The sequence below is a fragment of the Cuculus canorus genome, chromosome 7 (assembly GCF_017976375.1).
Source record: "Cuculus canorus isolate bCucCan1 chromosome 7, bCucCan1.pri, whole genome shotgun sequence".
Taxonomy (NCBI): domain Eukaryota; kingdom Metazoa; phylum Chordata; class Aves; order Cuculiformes; family Cuculidae; genus Cuculus; species Cuculus canorus.
This window is the reverse complement of record NC_071407.1, coordinates 10,054,496-10,072,333: the sequence shown is the minus strand read 5'-3', so window position 1 is coordinate 10,072,333 and position 17,838 is coordinate 10,054,496. Positions and strand designations below refer to the sequence as shown.

The window sequence follows — 17,838 nt, the reverse complement described above, 5'->3', positions numbered from 1 at the left end:
GGACAACTTAATTTGACAGCTCAGCAATGAAGCTGTCAGCAAGGGAGATGAGAGCAGGGACCATTCACACCACCACCCACTCCCATGCTTCTCTCATAATCAAAGACAGCTGGAGAAGGCAACTCCGTCATGAATAAGATAAGATGGGATTCCTTTTCTCTATCTTCAGAAATCAATGCCACTTAGGCCCAGTGAAAGCCAGAGGGGCAGAGCTGCTTATAAGTCTGGGAGCACTTGTATTTGCACCTCTAATATTAATCGGGAATTCTTCTTTATATCACCATCCCTGGTATCACAGGACTCGTTTTCCAAATGTAAATGGGTGTGCAAGGATCCATTCTTGTAATCCCCATCATCAAAAAGGTGCAGACTGCAAAGAAAATAATTTGGCTTATAATGATGACCTGAAGCATAATCATCAGCCAGTGACACATGCATGGATATGTTCAGGAGAGTTGCACTAAATATCAGTGAACTAGTTTAGCACAATTACTCACAACAGCTAAAAACATGGATGGGGAGTAACAATAACAGCAATGACAAAATGTAGATTGACTTCACTGGAGTCATGAGAAAAGCAGAATTAGCTGAAGAAAGCACAAGAACTGAAGTTTAGAAGAATGGGAGAAATTGGAAAGAGAAGGGTTTACATCCATCTATCCGTCCATCCCAGAACAATGTTTTCTGGGAAAGTAAGCTGTAAGCGCATGGAATGATCAGTAGTGTTTCCCTGACAAGTGGAAGCTGCAGTCAACAGAATTTAGCAGAGTGGTTCCCTATGAAATCTTCCGTACCTGTCTTGATTTTAAGGAATTTTATGAATATTTTGAAAGGTAATATTTTGGTGCACATTAAAAGAACTTAAGTTAATAAAAACATTTTTAATGCCAGTATTTAATGAGTAAAGTTCTGTCACACAGAGTGAGTAATAGGGGAAAACGTGAAACTAGACAGTAACCACCCAAAGTCCCACCAAGTGCCTTAAGTTTAATTCTTAACTGTAAGCTTTTCCTTCCAAAGGAAGAGAATAGAAATCCATCTCAGAGACACATGGAGCCTTTTGATATGATGTAAGAGTATTTAACTGCATGGCAAGCATTAATATCACCCAGATAACTTCCAGCATATCTACTTTCAAAATATATTACTTAACCTAGCAGAACCCACATCTTTTTTAAGTTGAATTGCCAGCAAATTGAAATGAGATTTTTAAAAAGGTATTACACAGCACAACGTACAGAGACATCATTTTGGTGTACTACCATCTTGTGGACTATCTAGGAAAAACAATAAATGGAGTTTCATCGATACAACCAATTCATATTCAGGGTATATACTAATCTGTGAAAACCGCCCTGAAACTGCATTAGGTAAATATTACATAGAACTAGGAATGTTCCGTTGGTTTTTTATGACTTGGCAGATTACATGAAACCTCTTCTTGACAGCTTAGCACCAAGGCATGATGTCACCAGCCTTTCCTGGGAGAATGCTCTCGCCAAGACTGCAGGATTACACAGAGCAGTTGCAGAAGATCCATGAAGCACTGTGCTGGCTCTAGCTCCACTGCTGCATGATTCCAGGCTTTCATTTGTGTGTACCTGAGAGTTTGCCCTGTAGGTGCAGCTGCACCCTGTGGTCTGAAGGATAATACCACAGTCTGGTACTCAATGCCAGTGTTGGGTTTTTGCTTAGGTCAGTAAAGTGAGCAATGTTTTACAACAAATTTTCGTGCATATACATGTGAATGTCTATAGGTAATATTTGTGAAAATGCATTTAAGACATTGTTTACATATGTGTGTATATACAAACATTGGTTTGTGTGTACACGCACACATAAATTGTCTAAGTTTGAAAGATAATAAACTGCCTCTATCACTTCTGCAACTCATTGTTACGTGTAATAAGTGCCTCCCTGCAATGTAGTAAACCCCAGGATGAATCCTTCTTCTGCATCTCTTTCTCATAAGCTATTTTTTGTGAGTATCCAGAAACATGCTAACATATTTTAAGCTGTGCACAGTTACATGATCTTTGAATTTAACTCTGTGTGAAGAAACAAGCATATAAAGAACAAACCCACATCAGAATTTTAGTTCACTTCCTGGTTATATTCAAGTTTTCCCATTGACAGTGAATCAAATGACACATTTTTAAAAAGTGGTAAGAACATTAAATACCTAATCATTGGCACAACCTGCAGATAGACAGCATATTAAAAAATGTATTACCATGCCAAAGTCTTATTTTATTTCTATAACATCAGTAATGTTGTTAAAATACAGCAGCGTAAAGAATGCAATCACTCATTGCTTTCATTCAACTGCTATGTGCAGTAACTTCATAGCATTTGAAAAGAATTTTGAAAGGATACAGAATTAAAAGAGATATTTTACTCTTCAGCTGCAGAAGTTTAATCACCAATGAAATCAAAGATTTCACAGCAGAAATGCCAACTAAGAAGAGGGCAATTGCCAAAGCTCTTTAGGTATGCAGTGATTCAGCACAGCTTCTCTTTGGCCTTTGCTGCCCAGCCCTCAGCAGAGCCACTAACCGTCTCTCTAGGACAAGGCTGCAGAGACCTCATTGCTACAGGAAGGCACAGCTTACCTTTTGGTATTGATTTCACTGAATCTGCCTTTTAAGAAAGCAAGAGCGGAGGCAAATTTATCAATAAAGATAAAACAAAGGCCAAACACATTCACCCTATTTTCTTGAAAACTGTCTGCGTTGTTTTCTGCTCAAGGTTAAATTATGCTGCCTCGTTGGTTCATGCCTAACTATCCAGCATCGCTCATGAGGCCACCATTCAGGCTCACTTCTGAATATAACGATGCAAACAAGTTATTGCAGGACTAGATGAATTTTGGTGAATGGCACCAGTTGGCTCTGTCTGACCAAAACTGAATCTGAGATCAGAGCCCATGCCCGCAAGGGCAGACCACACACCTGTACAGCTGCCTCACTCACTCAACATGGCCCGGAGTTCCATACGCACCGGCCACAGCTCCCCACTCAGCAGCCTGAACAACCAGTCTCGCATTCAGGGATAAAACAGAGGGAAATCTATTTATTTTTCCTGTGTCAAGGTGATAGCCTAATCCTTAGTCCTTCCACGATGTTTCCAAATCCCAAAATCCAAAACTTTCTTACTCTTCCAAGTATCATTGTTCAGTCCCTCAACAATTTTTGACAAATAATTTCTGGTTTCCCTGTCATGTCACTTCTACAAAGTCCATTATTAAACACCCCTCATCCTACTTTCCATAATCACGTTATTTCCCTGAAACCTACTACCATCCCTCCCTTTCCCCCAAGTCTCATTTCAGGGGAAGGGGAGATACTGAGTTTGAGAATGAGCAAAACCTCAAAACTGTCTAAATTACCTCCAAACTACAGTTTCCTGTAGCTACCAGACAGATGCCTTAAGCCACAAAGAATTACCTGAAGCAGAACAAATTGTGATTAAGAGTCTCTGAACAGGGGGAGAGACACAGAGGCAAAATGCAACACCACCCTTTAGAGTTAGCATAAATCCACATCGCTTCCCTAGAGTGGCATCCTGTCAGACTTTCTAAAAAAGACAATCATAAATAGCACAGTTTCAGTAAGAAAGAAATGTGCAGTCCTAAAACAGAGCTGAAGCTTGTAGAAAAAAAACCCCACTCATAAAGGATCATGATACTGCATCAACAAAGCATTATGGCTAGTTTCTATCTATTACCAGAAATAACACAACTAAAAATTTTATTTCAGAGTAAAATGTAATTGTTCTCAAAATGACATTTAGACTGTATTGTAGAAATGTTTCTCAATGCCAACAAAGGTATCAGACATAACTGGCAGCTGTTCCATGGTGTGCAAAAATTATTCTGGGTTTATCATGTGTAACAAGGCATCTGACAAGTCTTATAACTGATCAAATATTTATAGGGGTCCCCACTTGTCACTAAGGTACTGCTATATATGATATTTATAGAAGTCATAATTTGTTGTTAAGTTACTGTTATAAATGCTAACACACAAATGTGGGTTTCTACTTTCAGTGATGTGCTGAACAGGAATAGGTGTTACAGATCAGACTGAAATCACAGATCAAAACTTAGCACCATCTTATTGATTTTCACTTTATTTGCAGGAAAATACAGTAACAGCTCAAAATATAAACATCGTCATAAGTATCAATTTTGATGCAAGTTAGAAAAAGATTCAAATATTTATTTTTTTTTTTAATAGGAACTTTTAAGAAAACTTTAGGTGTTGATATTGATAAGGGGGAAAATAAATCCTGACTCCTAAACCTTAACCAAGCCAAAAAAAGCCAGTAGTAATCAACATCCATTAACAGCTGACTAACAAGACTGAGCCAGGGTGGGGAGCACAAATCCACCTATTAATGAACAATTGTCCACAGCACTTACACATAAAGACCAGAAAAGATAAACTACTCTCCAGACTCAAAAATCGCAGACATGAAGACAACGAAAACAGCCCCAGTAATCTAGTCATCCTGGTTTTCATCCAATTTGAGATTAAATTACAGTTCTCATTGGCAGGTTTATACCTGATCCGAAGTGAAAGATGGAGCTGGGTATTGGCAGCGGAGGAAATGCTGGGCAGCCCGCAGGAGTTTCACTGTTACCGGATGTTCTGGACCTGTTTTGTGAATCGATGCAGCAGGACCAGCCAGTTTCAAAGCACAGGTTTGCTCTTGCCCCTGTTTACAGCACTACCAACCGAGAATATGTCATGGCACTTCATAAAAACAGTTTGATGAGCGTTGCTTTGTATCACATAGGTGAGCAGCTAAAAGATATCCTCTTTTAAAAATAATTTTTCATAGCTCAGTGATTAATGCAGGTTTAACCACACATTTACTTCCCTGGAACAGTTTCTAAGTTCATAAAATTGAAGGGTGATTAGGGGCATCCTGAACTATCCATTACACGAGAACTACTGCCATAAATGTGATGCCTTGCCCTGTAAGAAACCGTGTCACCACTAATGCCAAATGTGGGAGAGCCTAAGCATGTATGAGAAGCCCTTTTCATTTCAGAAGCCTGTAGACACATGTAAATGGAGTCACTAAATTTGATTTCGCTCTAGGGATGTTTGGAAATGCCACTGGAATTTAAATTTATATCTAACAAGAAAATTACGGATAAATTTTAGTTTGGGATTTCAACCAGGCTCTTCATTTTTTTTCAGATTTCCACCCTGTTCTGCTGGGCTCTGTTATTGGAAATGCCCTTGAACAACAGAAACAATTAACTGAAGAGAATAGATTCATCTCAGTAGTTACTCTAATTCCTACATAGCAAATAATGCAAGCAGTCCTGGAATTTTCTTAACAATGAGATGTTTTAGAGAAGGAAAAATTTAGGGTTTTTAAAATATATTCCATTTTTAATCTTGTTGTGTTTTGTTTAAATGAAAAGTAATTTCTCTCACTGCTGAACTTTGTTATCTGCAACTTTCTGCCTTGTGTAAAATATTGATGAATTGTGATCTATTCAATATTTGGTTTTAGAAGATTTGCTATAGCTTTAAGAAATACAAATTAAATGGGGAGCGAGGTCTTACATCTCATGGTTGACATTATTATCTAGTGATACTTAAAGAAATGAAAGTTTTCAAGTACAAAAATTCACATATGCACCATTTATGCATCTATACTCACCACAGAGTATCAATACTATGACATCCAGAGCATAGAAGTTTTTCACCATTAACCACAAGCAAATACAGATGTGAAGGTTTAACAGTTTTCAAAGAGTTTGGCTCCTATGGTGTTCTCACTTTCAAACAAAACGGTTGAAGTTTGTATTTAAGGAATTTACGCATATTTATAGTGGTATCCTATTAGAAACATTTTTAAAACATAGCTTTAAGGGTTTTAATACTTGGACTTTTAAAGGATTTAATCACGAATATATCATAATATCAACAATTGATTACAGACATCCTATAATAAAACATTTCTTTATTTTTTATGTAATATCTGTCTCTAGAAAAGAAAAAAATGTTGGCTAGCTGAAGCACCAGTAACATAAAACACCAAAAGAGAAATGTCCTTGTTAGTAGACAACAAAAAAACCTCTCACAATGAAATGGGAAAATCTCCACAGGAAGCACATAGAGTAAGCACATCCCGACATCTGACAGCTATTCCACCCAGCACAACACACAGCCTCGCTCACCAATGAACCCATCCCTCCATTTGGAGGAATATCAGCTCTCAGATGCTAAGGGAGAGGAATGGTCACCAGAGGGAACCCAGCAAAGATAAGCACGGACGGCAGAAAGCAACATCGATGAATCAGCAGGTGACAAGTAAAGCAATATCAACGTGCTGTCAGCATGCCGCAAGAAAGGTAGTGTTTCCGAGAAAAATCAAGATCATTTAAGGAGCTACAAGAGAGAATAGTCTGGCTAAAACCTACATTCTATCTAAAAACCTAAAGCCAAAATATAGGCTGAATCAAAGCTGTTTCGAATGGAGTCACCAAGATTTTATTCAGCTTTTGGTTTAGTTGTGTCTTCTAACAACATTTTTATATATCAACAGAAGCATTTTCAACCTCCACCCGTAAGCCCTAATAGCAATTATATTTAATTAATTAGTGACATTTTATGAGTATTTCAGTGAAAATTTAATTACAGTAGCATTGTAGCAGCAAGCTTGCAGATAATGTAAGGTCAGAGAGGAAGCCATGCACTTCTAATGCGTGCAAGTATCTCAAACACGGCTTGTTTCCCTACAGGAAAAAATCAGTGCTGCTTCTCGTACACGAGACACACTGTCACGCGACACCATTCAAACACAGGGTTTTAGTAATGATATTCCTAACATGAAGTAAATTCTTTTTAGCGGTAACTAAAAGCATGACATGACACATTGACAAATAACGTGGCAGCTCCCTTCTAATCAAATGTGCTCAAGATAAATAGCGATTCACTACGTCTGACATTCAGTGACAGGCTAAGAAGTCCTTAACAGCAAAGGCAATGCTCCAAGACTCTCACCAATACATTTAAAAAATAACTAATGCTCTGTTTCCATCAAAGCTCGCCCGCTCCATAACATGAAATCTCTGTTTCTCTCATGCCACACCACAGTTCAAAAGCTGCCTTGATCCTCTGGTACATGGACAACCTGTCACTAGAGGGTGCAGTTGTTCTGTTTCTTAAACTGAAATTATTTACAAACAATAAAATGCCGCTACATGACTAAGCTCTTTCAATGGTTTTGTTGAGCCACATATGTACTGCATTTTTAGTTCACATTCAGAGGAATTATTTTCATTCAAGCTGTCCAAATAACTAAAATGGGAGACAATGCACATTCCCTACAGAAAGGGAGACTCTTGGTTTAGGTTGAAGCTGATCTTAATGGTCTTGACTTTACATACCGTGGCAGCTAAATAATTGCAAAAGTAAAAGTCCCACTACAGGATTTAGCAAATTAGCCAGGCTCAGGAATTAGGTTATTCCTGTTTGCATGCTTTTTACAGCAATTGTATGACTTTGTCTCTATTCTTTATTTCCACAGTTTTCTCTGCAAAAAGGTGTGTGTTTTGACAACAGCCTGGCTTTGGCCCCAGATCTGAAACATCAGAGCAGGTAGTAAGCATGGACAACTGCGCAGAGTTAAAGACAGATATAAGCAGCTTACCTTGTCAGTTCTCTACCTGGAAAACCAAACACGTGGGTTCACACAGTCTGTCCTCTATCAGAATAGAACTGAAAATTATTTGAGAACCAAACCACTGACAAGTTTGGGGTGGTGACAGCAAACTTAGTGCTGACAGGAGGCTTAGCACCCCAAGGCTGCAGAAACATGGAAGTGGAAGTTTGCTCCTCAAGCAGTTGGAGGTCATGCACTGCCCAGCAGCTTTACACCAGGGTTTGTAAACGGCACTCCCAAATTTACATACTGAGAGAAGAAGGCAATAGCCTCCACATCCTGTCCCAAAAGGAAAAGGAGGAGGGAAACTTCTGCTAACATCTTCCATCGGATGAACATCTGTCTAGAAGAGTAGCCTCAGGGCAGCGAGAGGCACCAGGTAGAGATATGTCCCATCTGAAGTTCAGCAACAAGTTAAAGGAGTCATACCAGAAATTGGTTTTATCAGTCTTTCAGTGGAGCTATGTTGGCAGAGCTAACACAAGAGCAATATTGTTCAGTGCAATTACAAAGTATCATACATCATGTATCACGCAAAATTTAACACTTCATTCGGCACCTCACCCGCCACATACCCACCAGCCATGAAGGCATGCAGACAATGGTGCCAGATAACAGACAAAAAGTGAGCACTTTAGATGTCCAGCCTTAGAAATACTCTTCTTTTAGAGAGATGTTCCCAAATTAGCATCAGTAAAACTGGCCACAATATTTCAATATTTTATAAAACAAAACTTCACTTCCCACAACTCTCTGAAAAAAAATAATTTGGAACGTGTAGATTCTTATCTGCAGCAGAATATATTACCAAAATGTAGCCGATAGTTTTCTATTCAGTTATTTATTATTTGGTGGAAAATCTCTCAGTTCTTTGGTAAAGTCATCCACAAGAGTGAAGTAAAAATTGCCTCTTTCAAAATACATGAGTTTTCCTTACCAATACATTCATAACTCTTCTCTGAAAACTGGGAACCAATTCCCAGCAGACATCTACAATTAATATGTCCAGGAAGCTCTTATTGCATCTAAGCCTATAAATGATTTTATCTATTTGCCAGACAGGGTTTTTTTTCCCCCTCAACTCTGCCATAGAGACATGCAGCTTAGCGGAAATCAGACAAACCTTCCACCAAAGACAGTTTGTTTCTACTAAAGACAGGCCAGTTTAGTAACATCCAAATTATTTTCCGCTTATGCTAAACACAGATAGAGATCTGCATGGCACCACCATAATGCACGGCTGGGGAAGAGCACAAGGCTTGCTGACCAATATCCTTAAAATAAGCCACGGCTATTGCTGAGAGGCTCCTACCTGAGAAATACAAGACTGGGCTTAGGGTTAGGATTAGGGTTTGGCTTCTGAGAACAAGACACACGAGATGTACAGCAAGAGGGGCTCAGGAGCAGCCAAACACCAGCACGGGCTCTGACTGACATTATTCCAAAAGCCTGAAGTGATCAGTGTCTGGTAGTCAGGGAAAGGGTGAGGAAAGGCAGCTGGGGAAAAGCAAAGTTCATCCCCACCAGAAATACATAATTGCTTCCGAGTCTCATTTCCCTCCTATGCAAAGCATGGTCATGCAGTGCTGCTGTTAGGAGGGACATATCGCCTATTGAAACATATAAACTAAACTCAGCTACCTTTTTTTAGATTGTTGGGAAGGAAAGTGAGTACTCGAGCAGCCTGAACAGCATCCCAAACCCAGGAAAGAGGGAGAACTCCCAGTTATAAGCCCTGGCAAACTCAGCAAAGACAAATTAGCACACAGGACTATCAGCAGACCCACAATATAGACACTACAAAAATAGTGGGGGATCTGCAGTGTGAAAGACCGTGAGACAAAAGTATTTTGAAAATTTTAATCCACAGAATCTTATGTGCATTAAACAGGACTTAGACAAAACCAACCATAAGACCTTACTGCCGCCTTTCAGTACTTGAGGAGGCTTACAAGGAAGATGGGGACAAACTTTGTAGCAGGGTGTGTGGCAATACGACACAGGATAATGGTTTTAAACTAAAAGAGGTCCGAGATAGATACATATGCAGACTAGATATGAAGAAGACATTTTTCACAATGAGGGTGGTGAAACACTGGAACAGAGAGGTAATAGAGGCCCCATCTATGCAAACATTCAAGGTCAGGCTCAGAGCAACCTGACTGACTTGAAGATGTCCCTGCTCACTGCAAGGGGGATGGACAAGATGACTTTTAAAGGTCCATTCCAACCCAAAACATTCTCTGATTCTATGGTAACACACTTCGGAAAAAGTAACAGAGCTCTGAAGAACACAATCTCTATGGGATGCAGTACCCCAAGGGTGCAACACAGCCCTGGGGAGCAGGGATGAAGGAGGAAGAAAGAGCTGCTCAGTTAGAGAGAAAAAAGGGGAAGAAAAAAACAGGCTAAACTGTCATTTCAATTTAATGTAGACTCCCCAAATATAAAAACATTGTCTGTGGAGTCCTTTCTGATAGAGGATCGAGTCCTTTGTTATGATGGCAGGTAAAATGCAATTTCTATGGTTTGTTCCTTAACTTGGCTATCATTTACTTTAACGCTTTACCTTGTGAGCTTGCCAGACTGCTGCACTCAACCATGTTACTTTTCACCATTTATGCCATTAAGTGGTTCAAGACATCTAAGCCTTACCTGAAGGCATGAGAGCCTATTAAGAGGACCCGTCGGGCAGCTACAATGAACAGCAATATTGTGTTTGGTTTGAACTACATAAAAAAAATATATAAACTTTCACTGTTACTATAGTTAGCTAAAAAAAAGCCATTAACACTTTGGCACAGAAAAAAAAGAAGGAAGAAAAACCAACCTCCATTTTGTTTACACATAGGTGTATATACACACACACACACATATATATATACACAAAACCTCCAGTACACATAAAGAACAATTACTGGCAATATGTCAAAGGAGAACATTTTAAAGCTCTGTGCAAATTATTTACATCTAGAGTTATTAGAGTTGCAAATTTTAGCAAACAATCTTTTTCCAGCAGCCCTTAATAGTTAACATAATCTATAAACTTCTTCAGACGAGAGGTTGTTAATAACTGAGGAAACTGGCAATCCATTGAGATTATATGACAAGCTTCACGAATCCATAAACACCTGGTTATTAAGCCATTTCCACTTGCGTGGGCGTCTTTTCACAGAAATGTCATTGGCTTTTGATGAAATAGCTATTGAGAAAAGCATCCGGCTATGGAAAAAGCAAAGCAAATTAATGGGCTTTATCTACTTTTTTAATTTTTTAACTTGTCCTGGATATGAATATGTGTTTGAATGTTACATGTATGTAGTAATCCAGGCCTGCAAAGTATATCTGAAGTATTTAAAAATATGTTTAAGGGGGAGCTACAAACCCCCCTGTCGGTGGTTAAAATGTCTGGAACACCCATGAGAAATTTCTTTTTTAGAATTTATAAAACTTCTTTTAAATACACATGAGGGAAGAGAGAAAATTAACTGAGAAAAAATCTGGAAGCCAGTTCTAGAAATTGGCATAGACGAAAATGACTATTTTTGTCACGTTCAACTTTATTTAATTATCTTCCTTCAGAGCAGTAGAGATAAAAGCAGCTGATCAAGATTGGAGATAAACAACCAATAAGGAATAATCAGTATTTGAGTGAACACAGCTAAAAGAAATGGTGAGAAAACAAGCAGCTCAGTAGCCTGAAATATGGAAAACATAGTTAAATATAAACATTGTCAAGAGTTGTTAAGAAGCAAGACAGAGATGATTCATGTTAATCTACAAAAAATGCAGAAAGTCAGTTTCTACTGCTTTATTTTCTTTTTAAAGGCTGGCTTGGCTGCAATGAAAGCTTTTTTTTTTTTTTTATTAACGCGTTGGAGAGGAAAGCTCAGTGTGATCATCAGGTTCACAAGCTGTTAGTGACATGGTTTGTGCCTTCCGAGGACAGCCATAAGGGCTGGGCTCTGCCCTCCTGAGCTTTACTGTAGTGTTGGAGCCAAATGTTTGAGGGGGCAGGTGGCAAGAGGAATTAACACTAGCTTCATTCAAGAGCAAAGTCTATTCATCTGCCTTCCAAGCAGCACCCTTGATGAGCAAGGATCTAAGCCACAAGCATAACTGAAAGACAAAACGTCTAAACTTCTTAAAGTTATATCTTTATAAATGAAGCGTCCTCCTTGCATGAAACAAAGCGTTTCATTAAAAACAAAAACCCTGCAGTAGTTGACGTGTTGTTCCCAAAGTAAGCCACTACAAGCACATAGCAATATTGAGAGCAGAACCCCTCAGGAAAACAAGAGGGAAACAAAGGTAAATCAGTCCCAATATTAAATACAAGATAGCTTGTAGAAATGAGAAATCACACAGAAAATGCTGCAGAAATCCAGGGGGAGTGAAATAATTTCTACAACCGCAAGCAATATAATAGTTGCACAACATTTTTAGAACCTTTAACTACAAATGACAGAAAGAGGCTGATAACCCATCTTCACATTCATTTTGGGGTATTTTCACAAATGTTGTCTCTTGATATTTATAACCACAAATATGCTCAACTTTATAGTGAGCAAGATTATAACAAACCCGTCATTTCACACCTTTGACTCTCAAGAAAGGCACTACAAGCTTACAATAGCAACCAGAAGATGTTTCAGAGATTCTTAATACATTAAGCATCTGAAACCGTACAGTCAGAGATTACACAGAAATCTATTCTGAACTTATTAACAAGAAAGGGGTGAGAGGAAAGCATGCACGGCACCTAAGGGCGATTAATAAACAGCAGAGAGATGCAGCTGAATGTGTTCATTCCTTTCCAAACAGAAAGGTCACAGAGTAAGTTGAGAAAAGGGAAAAAATAGCTACAAAATGGATGATTGAATGCAAACATAGGCTTTGGCTTTCCTTCTAGGACTTAAATTTGAACATCTAGATTTCTATCTGCTACTCCTGTTTGCAAAGAAGGCAATGTCATAGTTTACTGCATTAAAATGGTGAGAAATTACGGAAATAATGCAAGACAGAAAACAGATGAATCAGGAAAGGGTGTCCATTTCTAAAGAGACTCACTTTCTCTGCAAGGAGCTCAAAACAAAACACGACATGTTTTAAGCCTATTGCTTTAGTCTACTTGGGATTCATAAGACTGGAACATTATAAAAAATGAACAGAACAAACATGTTGGTTATCTAAAGCACTGTACAACTATTTCATGGACTGTGAGTTAACAGGTCACCATACACAAGTCAAGTCTGAATGCTATTTTGGACAATAAGGGTCAGTATGTTCGAAAAATATGCAGACTGCATGCTGCAAAAATCTCTGTTGTTGGTGTCTTCACCAGAGAGGAATAGCTGCAGGGTCTGAAATGACTGCCAGACTTGCTGATGTCTGGACAGGAACAAAGCATAATATAAATAAGTAACTGCCTGAACAATAGTTTGACAAGTGAAATAAGTCTGACAGTCATTCTGGAATAATGTGACATTGGAAAGAGGACAGCATCTATGCTAATTAGCTCAATATTTTGACCCAAAGGACTTCGAGACCATATTGGTGTGCGCTCCAATAGCCAAGCTTCCAGTAGACTGGATAACAGCAATTTGGTTTTAGGTACCAAAAATGCCACCAATACCAATGCCAGTGCTTGAACACCAAAATCTAGTTTGGTGTAATACATAATACCATTCATACTGTTTTGTATTACATATATTACCATACCATTCTGCTTCTGAAATTTTATAAATACTGGTTTATGCAGTTTATTGTGTAAGACACGCATAACAATACTATTCAATACTTTAAGAAGTTCTGTATAATTAAACCTTTACCAGTATTTCAGGTGCACATCTATTGGTGCATCTGAGTTGGGTATTTTTTCTGATTTCCTACGAGGAGCAGACTCCTTGATCCAGTTGGAATACTGTCTGCTAGTCAGACTTTGAAGCCTGGTTTGCTTGGTTGGTTTTTTTCATCCTGGAAGTCTGCTAACCCTCCTCAAGCTGCTTGCCAACCAGCTCCACCAGCTGAGACTTGTGGCCATGGGCTTGAGCTCCCAGGTCCCAGCTGACTAATGATGACATTTCCCTTTGAAACCTGCTTTTCTGATTTCGAATTGCTGTTGCATTTCTTATTCTCACCTCAGTCTCCAAGTTACCAAATTGCCTGTGGGAGAGAAATCCTTTCCTTCTGGCTGATCTAAATAACCTATGCAAAATGGAGATGCACTTTACAACATTTTTTATTCCAGCTATGGCTACAACTGAAGCTGCGGTTTGTAACTGTGAATTAATTACTACAGTTCTTACTAGAATAGATTTATAAAAATATTATTCTGACCATCTCCTTTCTTCATATTGTATTAAAAAGCATGCGCAAAAGAGTTAAACTGTAGGCACAACACATTCTTCCATTTTATTTTCATTCAGTTTTTATCTGTAGATTGGCCCAGAGCTACAGTTTTTTTCTCTCTCTTCGTATTAATGATAAGTCACCATCCGAAGACAAATGGCATCAATCACACGATGTGTTTCAGTGCTCTGCCACGCTGTTCTCATAGGAATGAATCATCCACAAGAAGGAAGCAGAAAGTAAAAACCAAAAAGAATGGCCAGTAGCACATGCAGTTCAGGAGATAATGACACATTTGCTGGGGTATAGCGATAGCAGAGGTCGAAATGTAAACAGTGCATAGAAAGAACTTCAACAAACTGGTTCATTAAGAAAATACACATAATAATTATGGTGAAGTACCAAATATCTACCCAAACCTAAAAAAAGGTGTATAAACAACAATACTTGCTAACATTGAATTTAACAAATTGAGACAAGCTTGGTATTTCTTTAACTACAGATACCCTATTGGTAATTGAACAGTGCTTTTCCCTTCAAACTTGCTGATGGAGTCGAGTAGTTTTAAGTGCATCAATATGAACAGTTTAAAAGCAAAACAATTATAGAAAGCACTATTTTCTCACCTCAGACTGTCCTGAAAGAATATGTGCCTCAAATGGCATCTTCAGTATTCTCAACACGCTAATAAACAACTAAATGGGAAGTATATCAGAATGAAAAATGCAACATTTCCCCCAGAACAACTGCTCCACTCTCCCTGATTTTTTTTAGCTCTTCTTCCACATTTCAGAAAAACTAACAAAAGCAGGATGCATCTTTGTTATCCAGGGCCCCTTTGCTTTCAGTCAAGATGCAAAACTGGGATCCTGTCTACTGATGACATTTGTCAGGGCAGGATTTGCAACCAATACTCCTTTGTCAGTTTGAGAAACGACTCTGTAAAGGGACAGGAATCCAATGACTGGGTAAAAACAGAGAGGATAGGGTTACTGAGTACAGAAAAATTTTGTTGTAGCTGTGGCTGGGTCTGAGGAGAAGGCTATGAGCACTGGGGCTACCAATGTCCATGCAGAAATGTGTTCCCAAGCCCAATCACCCCCTTCATAACATTATCATGCCCACAAAGCTAGACAGACAAATGAGACTGCCTCAGATCCAAGTCTGTATTTCCTGTGCAAAGACCAACTTGAATAACCTGCAGATAATTGGGAAAGAGGAAAAATACTATTGCTATAAAACCAGCGAACTGCAGTATAGGAGCATTGCGGGTGGCTAGGGTGAAGTCTGTGCCCATCCTTAAGCAGCAAACCCAGAAAACTGTACATGCACAAAGCAGGGACTGTAATCCAGCCATGCAAAAGCAGCGAGCCTCAGCAGCCAGGGAGCCTTCCCAGCTCCACACGGCAGGGCAGGAGGTGCATGGCAAAAAGGATGCTGTTGCACACATCCATGATCAACACTGGCTCTTGAGAATAATGCTCTTGGTTCTACAGTGCTGTTAACCTTCAGTTAACTGACCATCGGGCCACTTTTCAAGAAAGAGTATTTGTTTCAACTTTTTCAAATAGGTATCCTGACTGTTTCTCGTGCTCACTGAAACCTCTCATTAATGCACAGCCAGCACAGGAGAGGACGGGCAGCTCTCACCTGGTCTCCAGTCAGCAAAGTAAGCCATGCATGGCAATAAAAGCCTTCATATTCAACCAATGATTCCAACTCGATTTTACAGTCTGTGGGGTTTTGGCAGGGAGGGATGGGGGTTTTATTGTTGTTGTTGGGGGCGGAGGGTGGGAGCACTTGCTCGTAGGTTGTTTTCCTTTGAAAGGAAGACAGGAGAAGGAAGCACAAGAAAAGAGAAAACAGCATTTACCAGTGTTTAACCTGGACCTCTACGGATGCTTCCAGAGAGCACGTCGGGGAACTGCCCCTGATATGGGACTGACAAGAGAGCGCCTCTGAAGTGGTTGCAGAGAACAGCAAAAAATTTATCTCAGATTTTTACCAAAGCAATGTAAAATAAAAAGAGCCAACTACAAATTTAAATAAGGTTTAAATGCTACAGAGCCTATGGTTCAGAGTTTGTGCAAATAACTTACACTTTTATTGATTTGTGTGATTTGAGCCTCTCACAGGTTTTGAAGTAAAAAAATCAGGCCATACATTTTCTGTCCACAGGGGGGCAAAAATGGGTTACTCTGTAGAAAAAATTGCTTGTATTTCTAAACAAGTATGTAATTGGGTGCAGCTCTTCTCCCTCACGTTTTATTTCCTTATTTCTAATGTGGAGAACATATTATCTCATTTTCCAAATTACTCTTGGATCTTTTATATTTCATATAACATTATGATAATATTCTGATTAAGCCACTTGAGTTAATTCAAGTGTTCTTTTTTTTACTCCTCACAATGCTATCCTCTTGTCTGTGGTCTGTTTCTATAACTTCTCTGAACTAGTAGTTCAAGGATGAAGAGCAAAAAGGGTTTCCTGAAGTTGTCTTTGAAGGGCTTTAGCAACAAGATCTGTTTATTGAAGGCTTTAATAATCCAGCAACAGGACAACACAGCCTAAATATATACATAATTTTTGGCAGAGTTTGCAAAGATATACTGGACTGACTTACATTGTTGTACATTCTAAGATCCAGTTCAGTAAATTTCTCTTTACATTTACAGAGTTTAAAGACTGTGAAGAACACTTCTCCCTGAGTATCTACTACCAGCTGACATTAATATGTTTGGGGGTTTTTTTCAGAATAGTCTAAGCAGGTTTAATCACACCTGTATAGCTGCACAGAATAAAAAAAAGGTTTGTATCCTAGCAATGAGGGTTACGACTGATCTGCTGGGGTTTCTGTCCACTCTCCACTTATAGAAATGAAAGAAGCTTCTCAAGAATATATTTACTAACCATTCCTTAAAAATTAGTAAAAAAATTGCTGCTGATGCTAAGATAAAGAATGAAAAATAGGCTGTATTTCAAGCCATTCATGTTTTTCACTGCAAAGTGCTACCTGAAACTCACAGTGTATTACACAGCACTAGGTACAGTACGTTAACAGTTCAGAGTGTTCTGGGCTTTAAAAAAGGATGCTTTTCAAAGATGTCAAAGCAAAAAACATATTACAAAGTTAAACGAAGAGCACAAAAATCCTGATTAGACAAATAGTAACTTGCCTATTCACAGACGACATTGACAATGTACTGAAAGCCACTAGCTGAAAACAGTCAATCTCTGACAAAGAACAGAGCAGAACAACTCCAATCTCTTCCTACAGAACCGTACTTTTCATTTCAGGACAGGAAGATGAGATAGCCGGAGGTGAATGTGCTTGCAAGCTAGGACCTATTTATCAGTGGGTATTAACAGAATATGAGGCTAAGGGTGCATTATTCATGGCTGGTTTGAGAATTACAGGAAAGTAACCTGAAGAAAGGGAAGAGAAAATTCCTTTCCCACAAAACAGTGACCTCAGTATTCAAAGCTGTTATTACTTATAAAAGACTGTACCAACTGCTTGACCACTTCACCAGGTGCTAAACTGGTATCCAGCCCAAAAGCTTAGCAACAGGCACGTTGCTTTGCAGTTGGAGCATGAAGACCAGAATTCAAACTCAGAAAACCGGCTGAATTACCATTCTGCCATGAATCCTTATCCACATACAGAGCCAAACTGTATCATCAGTGACTCTCTACAACTCAAAAGTCCTTCCTCTGACTAACCTTGGACACTCTTCAGACAAGCAAATCTTTCTAAGTTCACATCTACATTCTCTGGGTTATTTGTGGAGCTACCA

At 38.9% G+C, this 17,838-nt stretch overlaps 1 protein-coding gene across 1 annotated transcript in view; it reads right to left on the bottom strand.

Annotated features, from left to right (window-relative positions):
- ANK3 (ankyrin 3) overlaps positions 1 to 17,838 on the bottom strand; it is a 368,949-nt gene that overhangs the window by 229,026 nt on the left and 122,085 nt on the right. The window lies entirely within an intron of this gene.